General features: G+C 36.3%; 1 non-coding gene across 1 annotated transcript; it reads left to right on the top strand.

Moving 5' to 3' along the window:
- Nucleotides 1-12,456: 12,456 nt before the first annotated feature.
- LOC128291978 (small nucleolar RNA R71) lies at nt 12,457-12,563 on the top strand. The gene has a single exon (XR_008281962.1). It is a non-coding gene; the product is annotated as a small nucleolar RNA R71 (small nucleolar RNA).
- The last annotated feature ends 2,442 nt before the right edge of the window (nt 12,564-15,005 follow it).

Genomic DNA, 15,005 nt, shown 5'->3' with positions numbered 1-15,005 from the left:
GAGTAAGCATTACAATGCTTAGTAAGTTTTAAGCAGTGTCAACAGATAACAACCAAATCATAACATAGTTGTTCGTATTTTTATTTCACTCTTCCTTCGGCATACTATCCCCTTTTCCAAATATGCACATCTCATCATATACAATAGGCGATAAACTCTCACATAAAAGTGAGCTCATGTGACATAGATATATCGTATGATTTCACATAACCTCTCACACTAAACGATGTCACATAATCATAGGAATAGTCCCATGGATTGCTCTCGTGTGCATCATATATAAACTTGGAGTACATACTGCTTAACCTTTTGCATTGCGTAGATTTATAAGCAATTCTTATTACAAGTCTTACCCGGACATAATCTCCACACGTAGTCATCGGGTCTTACCGGACATAATCTCCACACGTAGTCATCGGGTCTCACCGGAACATATTTCAAGTTTCATGTACATTTAATCACATGTTACAACATTCACATTAGCCATTCGGCTTTACCACACATACATATCACACATATATTTCACATTAGCCATTCGGCTTTACCACATATACATATCACACATATATTTCACATTCATCACATCGGCCATTAGGCCTTATCACATATATATACACCTTCACATTCATCACATCGGCCATTAGGCCTTATCACATATATATACACTTTCACATTCATCACATTGGCCATTAGGCCTTATCACATATATATACACTTTCACATTCATCACATTGGCCATTAGGCCGTATCACATATATACATCTCATACATATTTCATATTTTTCTTGTACATCAATTTCAGCAATAGCTCATAAGCAACTCAAATAATTTCATCAAAGTTTACAACAAAATCACCTATTCACTACAAGCAGTTTTCTTTTCCTGAGCAACAGTCACTAAATTGTTTATAACTGGAGCTACAAAACTCAAAATCAATTGCCGTTAATTTTCCCCGAATTTAGACTCATGTATCTTTCATCCATAAAATTTTCAGAATTTTAGGTTCGGCCAATCAATACCAGATTTTTCTTAAAGTTTCCCCTGTTTCACTGTTTGACCAATCTGACCACTCTTCACTACGAATCAAATTTTTCATTGTACAGAATTCATAATGTGTTTTATTTGATTCCATTTGAAACTAGACTCATTAAGGAGTCTAAGCATATAAATCTTTTCTCATAACCATTTTTGTACAAATTATAATGATTTTCCAAAAACAGAACAGGGATTTCGAGTCATTCCGACACTGTCCCGCACAACTTTAAATATCTCTTTATAGGAAATTCCTTTGCTTCCACGGTCTCTTTTATAAGAAACTAGACCAACTAAGCTTTGATTACATGTTTTATTCAGCCTATAATTCCACACCAACAATTTATAGTGATTTTCTAAAATCACATTACTGCTGCTGTCCAAGCAATTTATTACAATTTGCTCTTAACTTTCCAAGTCCAAACACTTATGAACTTACCATTTGGGCTTAAGACATATCATGGCCACATCATATCTTATCAAATCAACTCATTATGTCCTATTATGATTGAATTTACTCAACGATTAATCGCTTAAAACTTACCTCGGATGTGGTCGAACGATTTCGGCGGCTATTCGATCACTTCTTCCCTTCCCTTATCCAACTTGATCCTCTAGGCTCTTGAGCTTAATCTTAATGCAAGTATAGCCAAACCTCTTCCTAATCCTCTTCCAAACCAAGCATGAAGCAAAATTCCTCCCTTCCCCTCTAGTATTTTCGGTCAAGAGAGAATGAAAATGGATGAACAATTTTTTTCTTTTCTCTTCCTCAATGCACGCAAAGGGGGTTCACTCACACATTTTTTTTTTCTTTCTTTATTACCCATACTTATTTGTTTATTGTTTCTCCCTAATGCACCAACAAAACATGTTTCATGACATGTTTAGCCCATACTCCTTGTCATGGCCGGCCACCTCCTATAAAAGAGGGATATTTGACATGCAAGGCCATTGTTTTGCATGCATGCTTTAATTAGTCATCACACATTTCCCCATCATACTTTCAAAGTTTTCTACTAGGTCCTTTCTAGTGAAATTCACATTTATAACTCTAAATCAAACATCAAAAATGTCACACACGAATTAACACATATCATAAGCATCAAAATGAGCATTAAATTATTTTTATGCCTCGGTTTTGTGGTCCCGAAACCACATTCCGACTAGGGTCAATTTTGGGCTGTCACACTTTCCCATTTTCTTTATTTGTTTTTCATGCCGTTTCTCGTTTCTTTTAATTGCAAAAATGTTCCTTTCTTTCTTGTTTGGTTCTTTTCAATTTTGTTTTTCTCCTTCATTCCTAGTGGGGTTAGTTCGTTTGGCTATTCATTTTCATTCTCTATTTTGGGCTGCTGTTATTTCTTGAGGCATTAGTTCATATTCCATTGACTGAAAAAATAAGGTTAAGGTGTCTATGTTCAATATTTTATGCGATACTTATAGTAGTTGTGTTAGGTTTTGGGTTTGCATTAAATTGGTATAGTGGGTATTGTTAATAATTCTGATGCGTTTTTGTAAGAGTAGTACAAGAGGCAGTAGGCGACCTTCCAGGGATTTAAGTATCAGGTGATTGTTGTTATGTTCAAGGGAAGTTAATATTGTGGTTTGGGGGTTGTTGGTTGCTGGAAATAGATTCAATTTGTGTTGAATTCTTATGAATTGAGTTTGATAAATCGTTTCAATGGGTGTTTATTTGATGCGTTTAGGTTTTGGATTCTCGTGAGTGATTTTGCATCAAAATTGAACTAGGTATGTAACGAAAAACCTGAAAATCAGCGAACAGCGAAAGTAAAAAATTTGCACAGTAAACGCCACACGATCATGTGCTAGGCTGTGTGATAGGCTGTGTGCTAGACCTTTGAGGCACATGGTCTGGGGTATTTGGGTCGTGTAGGCCACACAGACATCTGTTTTAAAAATGTTTACATAAATTTAAATTTATTTAAATCTGGGTTTGAGAGTTTTGTAATTTTGGACACTTTGGACTATTTTGGTTTTTGAACTTTATTTCTGATTTTTTTTGTTTAAACCTTTTTTCAAAAATGTCGGTTTCCCTGCAAAACAATCAATTTTTGAAACAACAAAAAGGGTTTTCCAAAAATATAACGATCTAAGAACTTTCGCTACAAAGTATATGAATTTAGAAAAGGTAAACAAACAATGCTTTCACTTAAACAACTAAGTAAGATATGTTTTTGAAATAAACTAGGTTTTCAAGTAACAAAGAAGTTACGACAATTTCCAAAACATACGAATCAAGATTTTCAACCGTTTTATGTAACATTTCCAGATTAGGCCATAACGTCTAGGTCGTGTTTGGGGTGTTACAAGGACAGACTCGACATTCAAAGGGCTTGTCTCACATTATTTTTCATTTAAAGTATTTTAGACTTTACTATTATAATTACTTAATTTTTTTGGGACTGTAATGTTTTATATAAACAGTGGCATGAGATTTTATTTTGGGGTTTATTTGGCATGCATGACACTTTAATGGAATTTAGGCTATTAAACATGGATTTTGGATTTAATTATGCATGAAATTCTAGTTTTTCTTTAAAACTATGTTGAATATTACTTTTTCGTTGCGATTTATGTAAATGATATTTTGAAAAGTAACTAAATTGGAAGCCAACTATGTTTTCAAAAATAGTCACCATTATAAAGGAAACGTTAAAATCAACCGGTTCTTAGAAAATTTGTATCTTTAAGTGAAAAAAAAGATAACACGTTAAATTTTACTCCAAAGGTAAATAAATGTTTTAGAAATATTGTTTTAAAAACTTCGATAATTTTACTAGGCCATTTAGGTGACTAATGTAGCCTTCAAAATTCGACTGTAACGTCTAGGTCGGGTTAGAGAGGTTACAATATCACTCATGCTAACAGTTATTTTACTTATCAATTATTAAATTGTCATACAAAATCACTTGATTATGTATATCATCACACTTTCGATTATTATTCAATTTAGTCCTTAAAGCTCACATATCATTAATATATAGTTTGATCATAACTTCTCATAACATAAATTATATCGCTATTTATGAATCACAATTTAATAAATACTTTCCATCACTACTAATTAATTAAATTCACATATAAAACACTCATTTTATTACATACTTTAACTTAATACCTTGAAATATCAATGAAATTAAAATGAACACTTACCTCTTTTTAAGAAGAACTTCTTTTTCCTTGCTTCCCTTTTTATTCATTTCTCACTTTCATCACTTGCATTCCTTTCTTTTCAACTTTCATCACTTCTAATTTCTAATTTTTAATTTATTGCTTCTAAGATGATAGACAAGCCCTCTAGGAAATCTACTTCATTTTTCCTCTTACATGCCTTCGAAAAATTTCAAGAATTTAAAGTGGAATAACGAGATTTTATGCCAAAAGACCAAATTGTAGGAAAATGTGAACACCTCCCATTTTATAATGGTGGTGGCATTGGAGCATAGAGAGTATGAAGAAATTTCTTCATACTTCTATACAAATATCTCATGTAATATAATTTATTAAAATATTAAAATATCTTATAATAAAATATTAATGAGATAATAATAAAATATTCCACCATTTATATTTAAACACATAAAATTCATCAATTATTGTCATGATAATTCATGATTGTAACAACTTGTTTTTCAGTGGTGTCAAAAGCAATAGTTTCGGGGCCATCAAATCTGACAAGTAAGTTCATAAATATTTACGAGTCGAATATGGTTTTAAAAAGGTTTTTTTATGGTAATTTATGTGATATGAATGATTAATTAAGCTCAAGTGGTAAGACTCTAAAGTTAAATGGTTTTAAAAAATGAGGTATTGAGACCTCGTTTCTATAAACCAAGTCGTAAATATTTTTATAAATATTTATGGAGTGTCATTAAGGTTGTATTAAAGTTTCGTTGAAAAATTTAATGTTTCGGTAGTTAATTAAGCAAAATGAACGAAATTGTAAAAAGTGTAAAACGTGATCACTATTTGATTAGAGTGATTAAATGACTTATTGAATAAAGGAAAAGAGACCTATATGGTAATTTGATTGTGTGATTCGTAACAAGTAATAAATATTTATAATGAAGATCAAACCTAGACTAACTATTATCATGACGAAAAGGCAAGCGCACCTATCGAACAATAGTATAATAATGGCAAGAGCGGGATATCGTACCCAAGGGAACCAAAAGTACTAGTAATAACTATCTTTTTATTATTTAACCTAAGAATAAAGAGGTTTTGTTTTAATTAACTAATTATCTAAACTAAGAACTTACAGAGAAAAGAATTGGGGAATTGCTTCTAGGAAAATCGATTGAATGAAGACAATACCTAAGGAAAAATCCACCTAGACTTTACTTGTTATTCTAGCTCCGAATCGGACGATTTATTCATTTAACTCGTTCCGTAGAGATCCCTAAGTTATGCTATTATCCCTATTCAAGACTAGTAACGTCTAATCCCTAGATTGAATAACCGAGACTTTTCTCTAATTACCACTCTAGGGTTGCATTAACTCGATCTATGGATCCCTTTATTAGGTTTCACCCTAATCCGACAAAATCTTATTACTCTATTTCTAGGCGCACAATCAACTCCGCTTAATTATGACAAAAGTACTCTTAGACAGGGTTTATTCCTCCTCTGAATAAGAACATGTCTTGAATCAGTATCCTGGGATATCAAAACAAGAATTAAGAACACATAATTAAGAACAAGTCAAATACTTATCATACGATTCAGAAAATAATAACAAGATTCATCTTAGGTTTTATTCCCCTTAGGTATTTAGGGGATTTAGTTCATAACTAAATAAGAAAACATCTCAGAAGAATAAATAATACAAAACATAAAGAAAACCCAAAACTCCTGAAAGGAAATTGAGGAGAGATCTTCAGTCTTGATGATGAATCCGACTTTTGAGATGGATCAATCGGCTTCCTTGGAGTAATTCCTTACTCCCCCTTCTCCGTCTCTTTTTTCTTCCTCCTCTAGGGTGTATTTATAGGCTTTTGAATGCCTAGAAGCCCTCAAAATTAGCCTCTTCCGAAGTGGACTCAACTTGGGCTCAACAGGGACACGCCTGTGGCACACGCCCATGTTCGATTACTTCAGGCCGTGCTTGAGCCTGCCAAATTGACACGGCCTTGTGGTCTGTCCGTGTGAGGAGGTCCAGGCCGCGTTGATTTCCTACTTTGGCCCATTTTCTCTATTTTTAGCCCGTTTCTCGTTCCTTTCACTCTCCTATGCTCTCCTAAGTATAAAACATGAAATTAAAGCATTAGGAGCATCGAATTCACCAATTCTAATGAGAAATCATCCATAAAATGCATTAAACATGGGGTAAAAATATGTATAATTTATGGTTTATCAAATACCCCCAGACTTAAGCATTTGGTTGTCCTTAAGCAAAATCCTCAACTCATAATCAAAATAAATTCTCCTCAACTTATAATTCTTATCGATAATATCTCAAAATAATCCATAGGTAATCATACATTGAGAATTCAAGTAAAAGAGCATAGAAGTTTCAAACATTCCAAGTTGGATATTTAATCATGCAAACATAGGTGTCTCTCCGCATCTAAGTAATTGCCTTTGATTCAGAATATCATAGAGTTTCACATCCTCACTAAAGATTCACTCAAATCACTCGAGGTATCTAAGGACAATAAATGAAGCACTCAATAGTCAATAATGAAAAGTCATTACCATAGGCTTGCATGAAAATCAAATCTCCACCACTATAATTTAAGATGATACATCAATCAAAAGGTCTTTAGATGGTTGTCGTGCGGCTTGGTTAGGGGGTGTGGTCACAAGCTGAAAGAAAGGGTTAGAATCGAGATTGAATTGAAAGATTGCCTAACTAGAAAAAAAGTTAATCTTCACTTGCGTACAACAGAGCTTCTTCTTAGAAAATGGAATTACTAATATATATACATAGTTTTTTTTTTAAAAACAAGTTAAATATTCATAGACTTACTTATTACAAACAAGACATAGCTAAGCAATGTCCTCAACTCAAATCTCGACAAAAATAGGGATTAACTTAGGGGGTTACAACAATAATGGGTTAAAGGTTAATATTAAGGGTAATACAAGAAATGACTTATTAGGCTCAAGGGGGTTTACTAGGGGTTAATCGTGGAGGTAGGCTTTTCATGGCATGAGTGGGTTAATCCTAAGTGCCTTAATCATTTTGATATATCAAATCAAATGGTGTGGTCTCGACATGCATAATCAAGCAAGTTCTAGAATAATAGTTCAATACTGACGCACTCAAAGCAATAATAAAAGTGAGCATGAAAGAATTAATAGATGCTCAAAAGACTCAAAAATCTCACAAAAAATTATGGCTTTTTGATGTTTAGACTCGTGAATTCCAATTCAAAGTAATACCTAGACTTGGGGAAACAACCTATAATTTTAAATTCTTAAAAATCTACTTATCATGCTTGATTCTCTAATGTCTTAAAGTTTAAACAATCAATGCATAAATTCCTATGTTTTAATTCAAGATATATCAATCAAAATCATAAATCAAATAAAATTTATCCTAAATATGATATGAGAGCTTTTCAAGAGAACAAGGTGATCATTCAGGGATATTTCTGATAATGAAATAAATACCTCCCACACTTAAGATGTACATTGCCCTCAATGTACAAAGATAGATATTTAGAGTATAAAAATAAGATAGGGAGGGAAGTGAAACTTCCTATATGATGAAATCCTCAAACTGGAGTTCTGGAGAGGAATCGATTCGAGAACGGAGGAGGATACTCCAGCGCATAGAGGTTCATTAGGCCATAAGTCCTGCGCTAAAAGAATATTATATCTAGTGGTAGCTGTGGTCGTGGCCGATCAGGACATGGCAGTCGTGGAGAACCTTTCCCGGTGGAGTTTTAGTTCCTATGTGACGATGAGCTTAAGAGCTCTATATAACTGTGATAAAATCAAGAACTTTTTAGGGGATATTAGGAAGAATAATTACTTAAAAATAAAATTTCTAAAATCTAATAAAAATAAAAAATAGTTTCAATAAAAATTAAAAACATAAAATAAGAAATAAATATTTCTAAACATCTTCATTGCTGGATGGTTCGCGAGGTGGGACTGGCGATGAGATGTGGAGGTGCTGACAAATCTACTGTAGAGTAGCATCAATGTTGTCAAATCGTTGAAAACACTACTGCTCAAATCGGGTGAGGCACTCAGAGATGTCAGCATATGAAACCGCCGTATGAACTGGACGAGAGGGTGGTGGTGGCTGAGTCGGTGGGCCCTCGTGCTGTGGGGGGACATCATTAGGAATGTCCTCGTAGGCCTCCTCCTCGGTAGATTGGGCGAGACGATACTGGGGAAGGTAGGTTCCTCGGCACCTCTTGATCATCCTCCTGCTATGCATGCTCGAGATGCCTTGTGGAGACATCTGGCCAATGAGGGTGAGGGATGATTCTTGGGCCGCGGTGTTGAGGAGCCCGAAGTGTCGTGCCAGCCTAGTCACGTAGGGGCCAATGGAGATGACCCCCTTCCGATGCCGCTCCGTCTGGTGCTGAATCGCAAGGGCGATGAAATAGGCAAGGTCGATAACGTGTCCTTGCAACATCCACCATAAGAAGTAGACGTTGTGGGTGTTGATGACGCCAATGCTCTCTCGCCTTCCTATAATCGTGTGAGCTAAAATAGCGTGTAAGTACCTCAGGGATGGTGGGAAAACTGATGCCTTGGAGCGGCTAGGATTGTACGAGGCCGTGCTAGGGGCCAAAGTGTGCCAGCACTTCGAGGGCGAGAAATGTATGTGGCGACTGAGAGCATGTAATTCATTCTCCTCCCTTAATTCCTCCGTATATAGGCCTAGTGCAGCACCAAACTCTGGGATGCTTAGCTCGCAGATTAATCCGCCTAGACGAAATTGGATCATGCCGGGATCATCGTACCTTGTCATTACAGTCTGGAGATAGAACGTTGAGCAGAGTTCCATCGTAAGCTTGAGGTATGTCGGCTCGATAATCCCGAAGAATAGCTCCTACGAGTCGGTGGCTAAGAGAGCCCAAATTACATCAGCCATCTGGACTTGTTCTACGATAGCCCAGTCGATGCAGCGGCCTGCTGCTAAAGGTCGGGCCCGAAGTATTTGGAAGAGCTCTTCTTGAGGCCCTCGTGGAAACTGTAGGAGAGGGTGATGAATTTTTGCGGTAGGACCCGATGAAGATGGCGCTCCCTTCCTCTTCTTCGAGGCTGGTACGGCGGTTTTCTTTGCTCTTGAAGATGACATTGAAGGCCTGTAATATAGAGAATAATAATAATAGGCAAACATAGTCGAAGGGGAAGTAAACTATTTCAGCCAAGACTACTAATATGAAGCAAACTCAACCACAATAATAATGAGAATGAGAATAGAAATGTAACGGGTATAAGGTTTTCCTAGTTTCAATTTAACATAAATTGTATGGTAACTAACCTAGGAATGCAATTTAAATGATAGACATTGGCATGATAATAGCATGAAAATGAGAAGAGTAATGTCATGGATATGAGGTGTGTCTAACAACTTGATTTAATTCAAAATGTATAATAAAGAACCTAAAAATTGCAAACTAAATGATAAAGTAATAAACAAAAATGAAAACTAGTTTAAAAGTAATGGAGATTATTGTAATAATAAGCATTAATAATGAGTAAAATAGAAGAGAAATGAGTAAACAAACGCTAAGGGAAAAAGATTGAGCTTTAAAAACGAAGTTGGAGGCGGCGCATGGGCTTGGTAAGGAGCCGTGTGGAGTTGCAACGGCTAGGGTTAGGGTTTTGAAAGGGGGAAGAAGATGAACAGTGGTTTGCTTATATAGGGAAGGGCTACACGGCCTAGGGCCACGCCCGTGTACTCTGAAGGTGAGCCTGTGTTTTTCAAATTTTGCAATTTAGGTCGTGCCCGGCTACTATCCCATGCCCGTGTGTCTTGGGCGTGTGTGGTACACGGCCATGTCGTATAGTCGTGGCTAGCTTTGTTCACTTCTCCCACGCCCATGTGTTAGGGTACCACGCCCGTGTATTGTTGTCCACGGCTTAACGGCACGGGCATGTCTCACGCCCGTATCGAAGAAACAGAATCGAGCCTTACCCCTAGAACGGCCATGTTCACCTATCAAGTTCACCCACGATCATGTCGCACGGCCATGGGGATTTATTGCATCCCGTGTTTTGGGGAAATCATGTCCTGCTTCCACACACTCGTATCGCACGGTCATGTCTCTTCCCCTGTTTGGCCACGGCTTTACGCACGCCCGTGTGCCTGGCCGTGTGTGCTGAAAAACTTTGCAATTCAAAGATAAAGTTAATGATTTAAAGTGTTAGAAATTAAAAATAAAGAAATCAAAATATGTTAGTGCTCGAGTTGCCTCCCGAGAAGCGCTTATTTATAATCTAAGCTCTACTTACCTCTCTAGTGAATGGTCAGGGTGGTTCGAGGAGTTTATACTCCTCATTCCTGCTATCAATCTCATCAAAATAGGGTTTTAATCGGGTGTTGTTTACCTTAAAAGTGCCGAACTTAGGGTGACTCACCTTCACCGTATCGAATGGAAAAATATTGAGTATTGTAAGAGAGATTTCCTTATTCGGTGTGGTAGTGACAATGTAAGGATCTGCGGCTTCTAGTAAGACTTTATCGCCAACCTTAAGTTGATTTAGAGAGGTATCGGCCTTGTTTTGGCGTAGTTTCGGTTTATCATGTGTTCTCGGTTTGTGTTCTCGCCATTCGTCTAGCTCCTCTATCCGTAGCCTTCGTTCTTCATGAGTGTGTCCTCTATCATTGCTGGAACATGGCTCGTGAACTTCTTTGAAGCTCAATTTCTGCAAAGTCATATTTTCAGTTTTAGTAGATTGGTGTGGACTATTACCTTCAATGTTTGATGTGATGCCAAAATTACGAGCTTGAAGGGTGATCGTGTCGTCTTCTATGCGAAGCGTGAGCTCACCTGTGCCAACATCAATAATTGTTTTAGCAGTTGCTAAAAAGGGCCTCCCTAAAATCAAAGGGGTGTTATTATCCTCCTCTATGTCTAGAACAACGAAATCAACGGGAAATATGAACTTATCTACTTTTACTAGTACATCTTCAATAATACCCCTAGGAAATCTTATAGTTTTATCTGCCAATTGAATGCTCATCTTAGTTTGTTTAGGTTTCCCAAGACCTAGTTGCTTAAAATTTTTTAAGGCATGACGTTAATACTAGCCCCTAAATCAACTAATGCATGACTTATATCTAAACTACCAATTAAGCAAGGAATTGTAAAGCTCCCTGGATCTTTCAATTTGTGGGGTAGCTTATTCTGTAGAATAGCTGAGCAGACTGCGTTTAGCTCCACATGTGACGCTTCATCCAACTTCCGCTTATTTACTAAAAGCTCTTTTAAAAATTTCATTGCATTCGGCATCTGCGACAAAGCTTCAATGAACGGTAAGTTAATATGTAATTTTTTCAAAAGTTTAAGGAATTTACCGAATTGTTCGTCTGAGTGGTCTTTCCCTGTCCCGTTAGGATATGGGACACGAGGTTTATATTCTTCATTCATCGTTTTGTTATGACTTACCTCACTTTTACCTTTGCTCACCACAGTTTCTTGCATCAATTCTAGCTCAGGCGCAATGAATCCTTCCTTATCTTGAGTACTAATTGCATTGAGGTGTTCCCTTGGGTTAGGTTCAGTATTACTTGGTAAGCTACCTTGTGGTCGTTCAGAGATTAGTTTGGATAGCTGGCCTATTTGAGTTTCGAGCCCTTGGATCGACGCTTGTTGATTCTTAAGTGATGTCTCAGTATTTTGGAAATGGGTTTCTGATACTGATATGAATTTAGAGAGCATCTCTTCAAGGTTCGGTTTCTTCTCTTGTTGATACGGTGGCTGTTGAAAACCCTGAGGATTTTGTGGCTTTTGATTCTCTTGACCACCCCAGGAGAAATTTGGGTGGTTCCTCCAACCTGCATTATAAGTATTACTGTATGGGTTATTTTGAGATCTAAAGTTATTATTACCCATATAGTTGACTTGTTCCTCTTCAGTTGTAGGATTGAAGGATTGATCTTCTGTATGCACACCTCCTCCACTTGAGTCACACCTCATTACTGGATGTACCTGTGTAGAACCAAGTAAACCATCAATCTTTTTATTGAGAAGTTCTACCTGATTTGATAGCATAGTAACTGAGTCGATGTTATAAATGCTGGCCATTTTTGTTGGCTTAGTCCTCATGACTTGCCACTGATAATTATTCAGTGACATTTGTTCAATGAATTCATAAGCCTCTTCAGGTGTTTTGTTGTTGATGGTTCCTCCAGCAGCTGTGTCAACCATTTACCGAGTCGAGGGATTCAGTCTATTGTGGAATATTTGTACTTGAAGCCAAAGCGGTAACCCATGGTGAGGGCACCTTCGCAATAGATCCTTGTATCTCTCCCATGCATCGTAAAGTGTTTCTAAGTCCATCTACATAAAAGAAGAAATATCATTACATAACTTAGCCATTTTAACCGGTGGAAAATATTTTAGTAGAAATTTTTCGGTCATTTGTTCCCAAGTAGTAATTGATCCTCATGGTAACGAGTTCAACCACTGTTTAGATTTGTTCTTCAATGAAAAAGGAAATAACCGAAGACGAATGACATCATCATAAACGCCATTGATTTTAAATGTATCGTAGAATTCCAAAAAGTTTGCTAAGTGAGCGTTGGGATCTTCATCCTGCAAACCATCAAACTGAACAAACTGCTGTATCATTTGAATTGTGTTAGGTTTCAGTTCAAAAGTATTTGCAGCTACAACTGGTCTAACTATGCTAGATTCAGTTCCTGTTAGAGAAGGTTTATCATAATCATTCATAGTACGTGGAGCAAGATTTTGATTAGACGCAATTGGAAGAGGTAGCTGATTGCCTTGGATTTCAGCCATCTCTTCGGTTAGGGGTTGAGTATTGTCTTCTTGCTCGTTCTCTGTGTATCTTAAGCTTCGCCTTATTTCTCTTTGGTTCCTACAAACTGTGCGATCGATTTATTCGTCAAAAAGTAATGGTCTTGACGGGTTTCTTCTAGTCATAAACTAGGAAAACCTGCCAAGAGAAAGAAAAGTAAACTAATTAGTAATAAAAACATTAAAATTAAATTAAATTGCAAGAAAAATAAATGGCTAAAGTAATAAAAATTTAGCGTTCCTAATATTTTAGTTCCCCAGCAACGGCGCCAAAAACTTGATCGCGTGATTCGTAACAAGTAATAAATATTTATAATGAAGATCAATAGACTAACTATTATCACGACGAAAAGGCAAGCGCACCTATCGAACAATAGTATAGTAATGGCAAGACCAGGATATCGTACCCAAGGGAACCAAAAATACTAGTAATAACTATCTTTTTATTATTTAACCTAAGAATAAAGAGGTTTTGTTTTAATTAACTAATTATCTAAACTAAGAACTCACAGAGAAAAGAATTGGGGAATTACTTTTGGGAAAATCGATTGAATGAAGACAATACCTAAGGAAAAATCCACCTAGACTTTACTTGTTATTCTGGCTCCGAATCGAACGATTTATTCATTCAACTCGTTCCGTAGAGATCTCTAAGTTATGTTATTATCCCTATTCAAGACTGATAACGTCTAATCCCTAGATTGAATAACCGAGACTTTTCTCTAATTACCACTATAGGGTTGCATTAACTCGATCTATGGATCCCTTTATTAGGTTTCACCCTAATTCGGCAAAATCTTGTCACCCTATTTCTAGGTGCGTAATCAACTTCACTTAATTATGACAAAAGTACTCTTAGACAGGGTCTATTCCTCCTCTGAATAAGAGCATGTCTTGAATCAGTATCCTGGGATATCAAAACAAGAATTAAGAACACATAATTAAGAACAAGTCAAATATTTATCATTCGATTCAGAAAATAATAACAAGATTCATCTTAGGTTTCATTCCCCTTAGGTATTTAGGGGATTTAGTTCATAACTAAATAAGAAAACATCTCAGAAGAATAAATAATACAAAGCATAAAGAAAACCCAAAACTCCTGAAGGGAAATTGAGGAGAGATCTTCAGTCTTGATGATCAATCCGGCTTCCGAGATGGATCAATCGGCTTCCTTGGAGTAATTCCTTACTCCCCCTTCTCCGTCTCTCTTTTCTTCCTCCTTTAGGGTGTATTTATAGGCTTTGGAATGCCTAGAAGCCCTCAAAATTAGCCTTTTCTTAAGTGGACTCAACTTGGGCTCGGCAGAGACACGCTCGTGTTTGATTACTTCAGGCCATGCTTGAGCCTGCCAAATTGACACGGCCATGTGGTCTGCCTGTGTGAGGAGGTCCAGGCTGTGTTGATTTCGTACTTTGGCCCATTTTCTCCGTTTTTGGCCCGTTTCTCGTTCCTTTCGCTCTCTTATGCTCTTCTAAGTATAAAACATGAATTAAAGCATTAGGAGCATCGAATTCACCAATTCTAATGAGAAGTCATCCATAAAATGCATTAAACATGGGGTAAAAATATGTATAATTTATGGTTTATCATAATTAGACCATTATTATAAATAATGGACAAAGATAGACATGAAATAGGTGAATTTTTATATTATAACAAAGGTTAATTTAGTAATTTATTTATTAAAAGAAAATTAAAAAAAATAAAAAAAGTGGCATCATCTTCTTTAACTTTGGTTTCACCAAATTTGTTGAAGAAGGAAGCCATAGCTAGAGCTTAATATTCGATCATGCTTTGGATGATGCATGTAAGTTCGTTTTAGCCCCGTTTTTAATAATTTTTATGTTTTTGAGATCGTTGCAACTAAGTCCGGTTAGCTCGTACCTTTGATTTTGAAAATGGTAAAGATTTTGAATGTTGCAATTGATAAACCTTGTGATTTTAGATGTTAAATGATGAATATGAAATGTTGGTTGGGATTTAAAAGTATTT

Source organism: Gossypium arboreum, chromosome 4 (genome assembly GCF_025698485.1).
Source record: "Gossypium arboreum isolate Shixiya-1 chromosome 4, ASM2569848v2, whole genome shotgun sequence".
Lineage (NCBI taxonomy): Eukaryota > Viridiplantae > Streptophyta > Magnoliopsida > Malvales > Malvaceae > Gossypium > Gossypium arboreum.
Note: the sequence above shows the minus strand (reverse complement) of the source record. Positions and strands in the feature narration are given on the sequence as shown.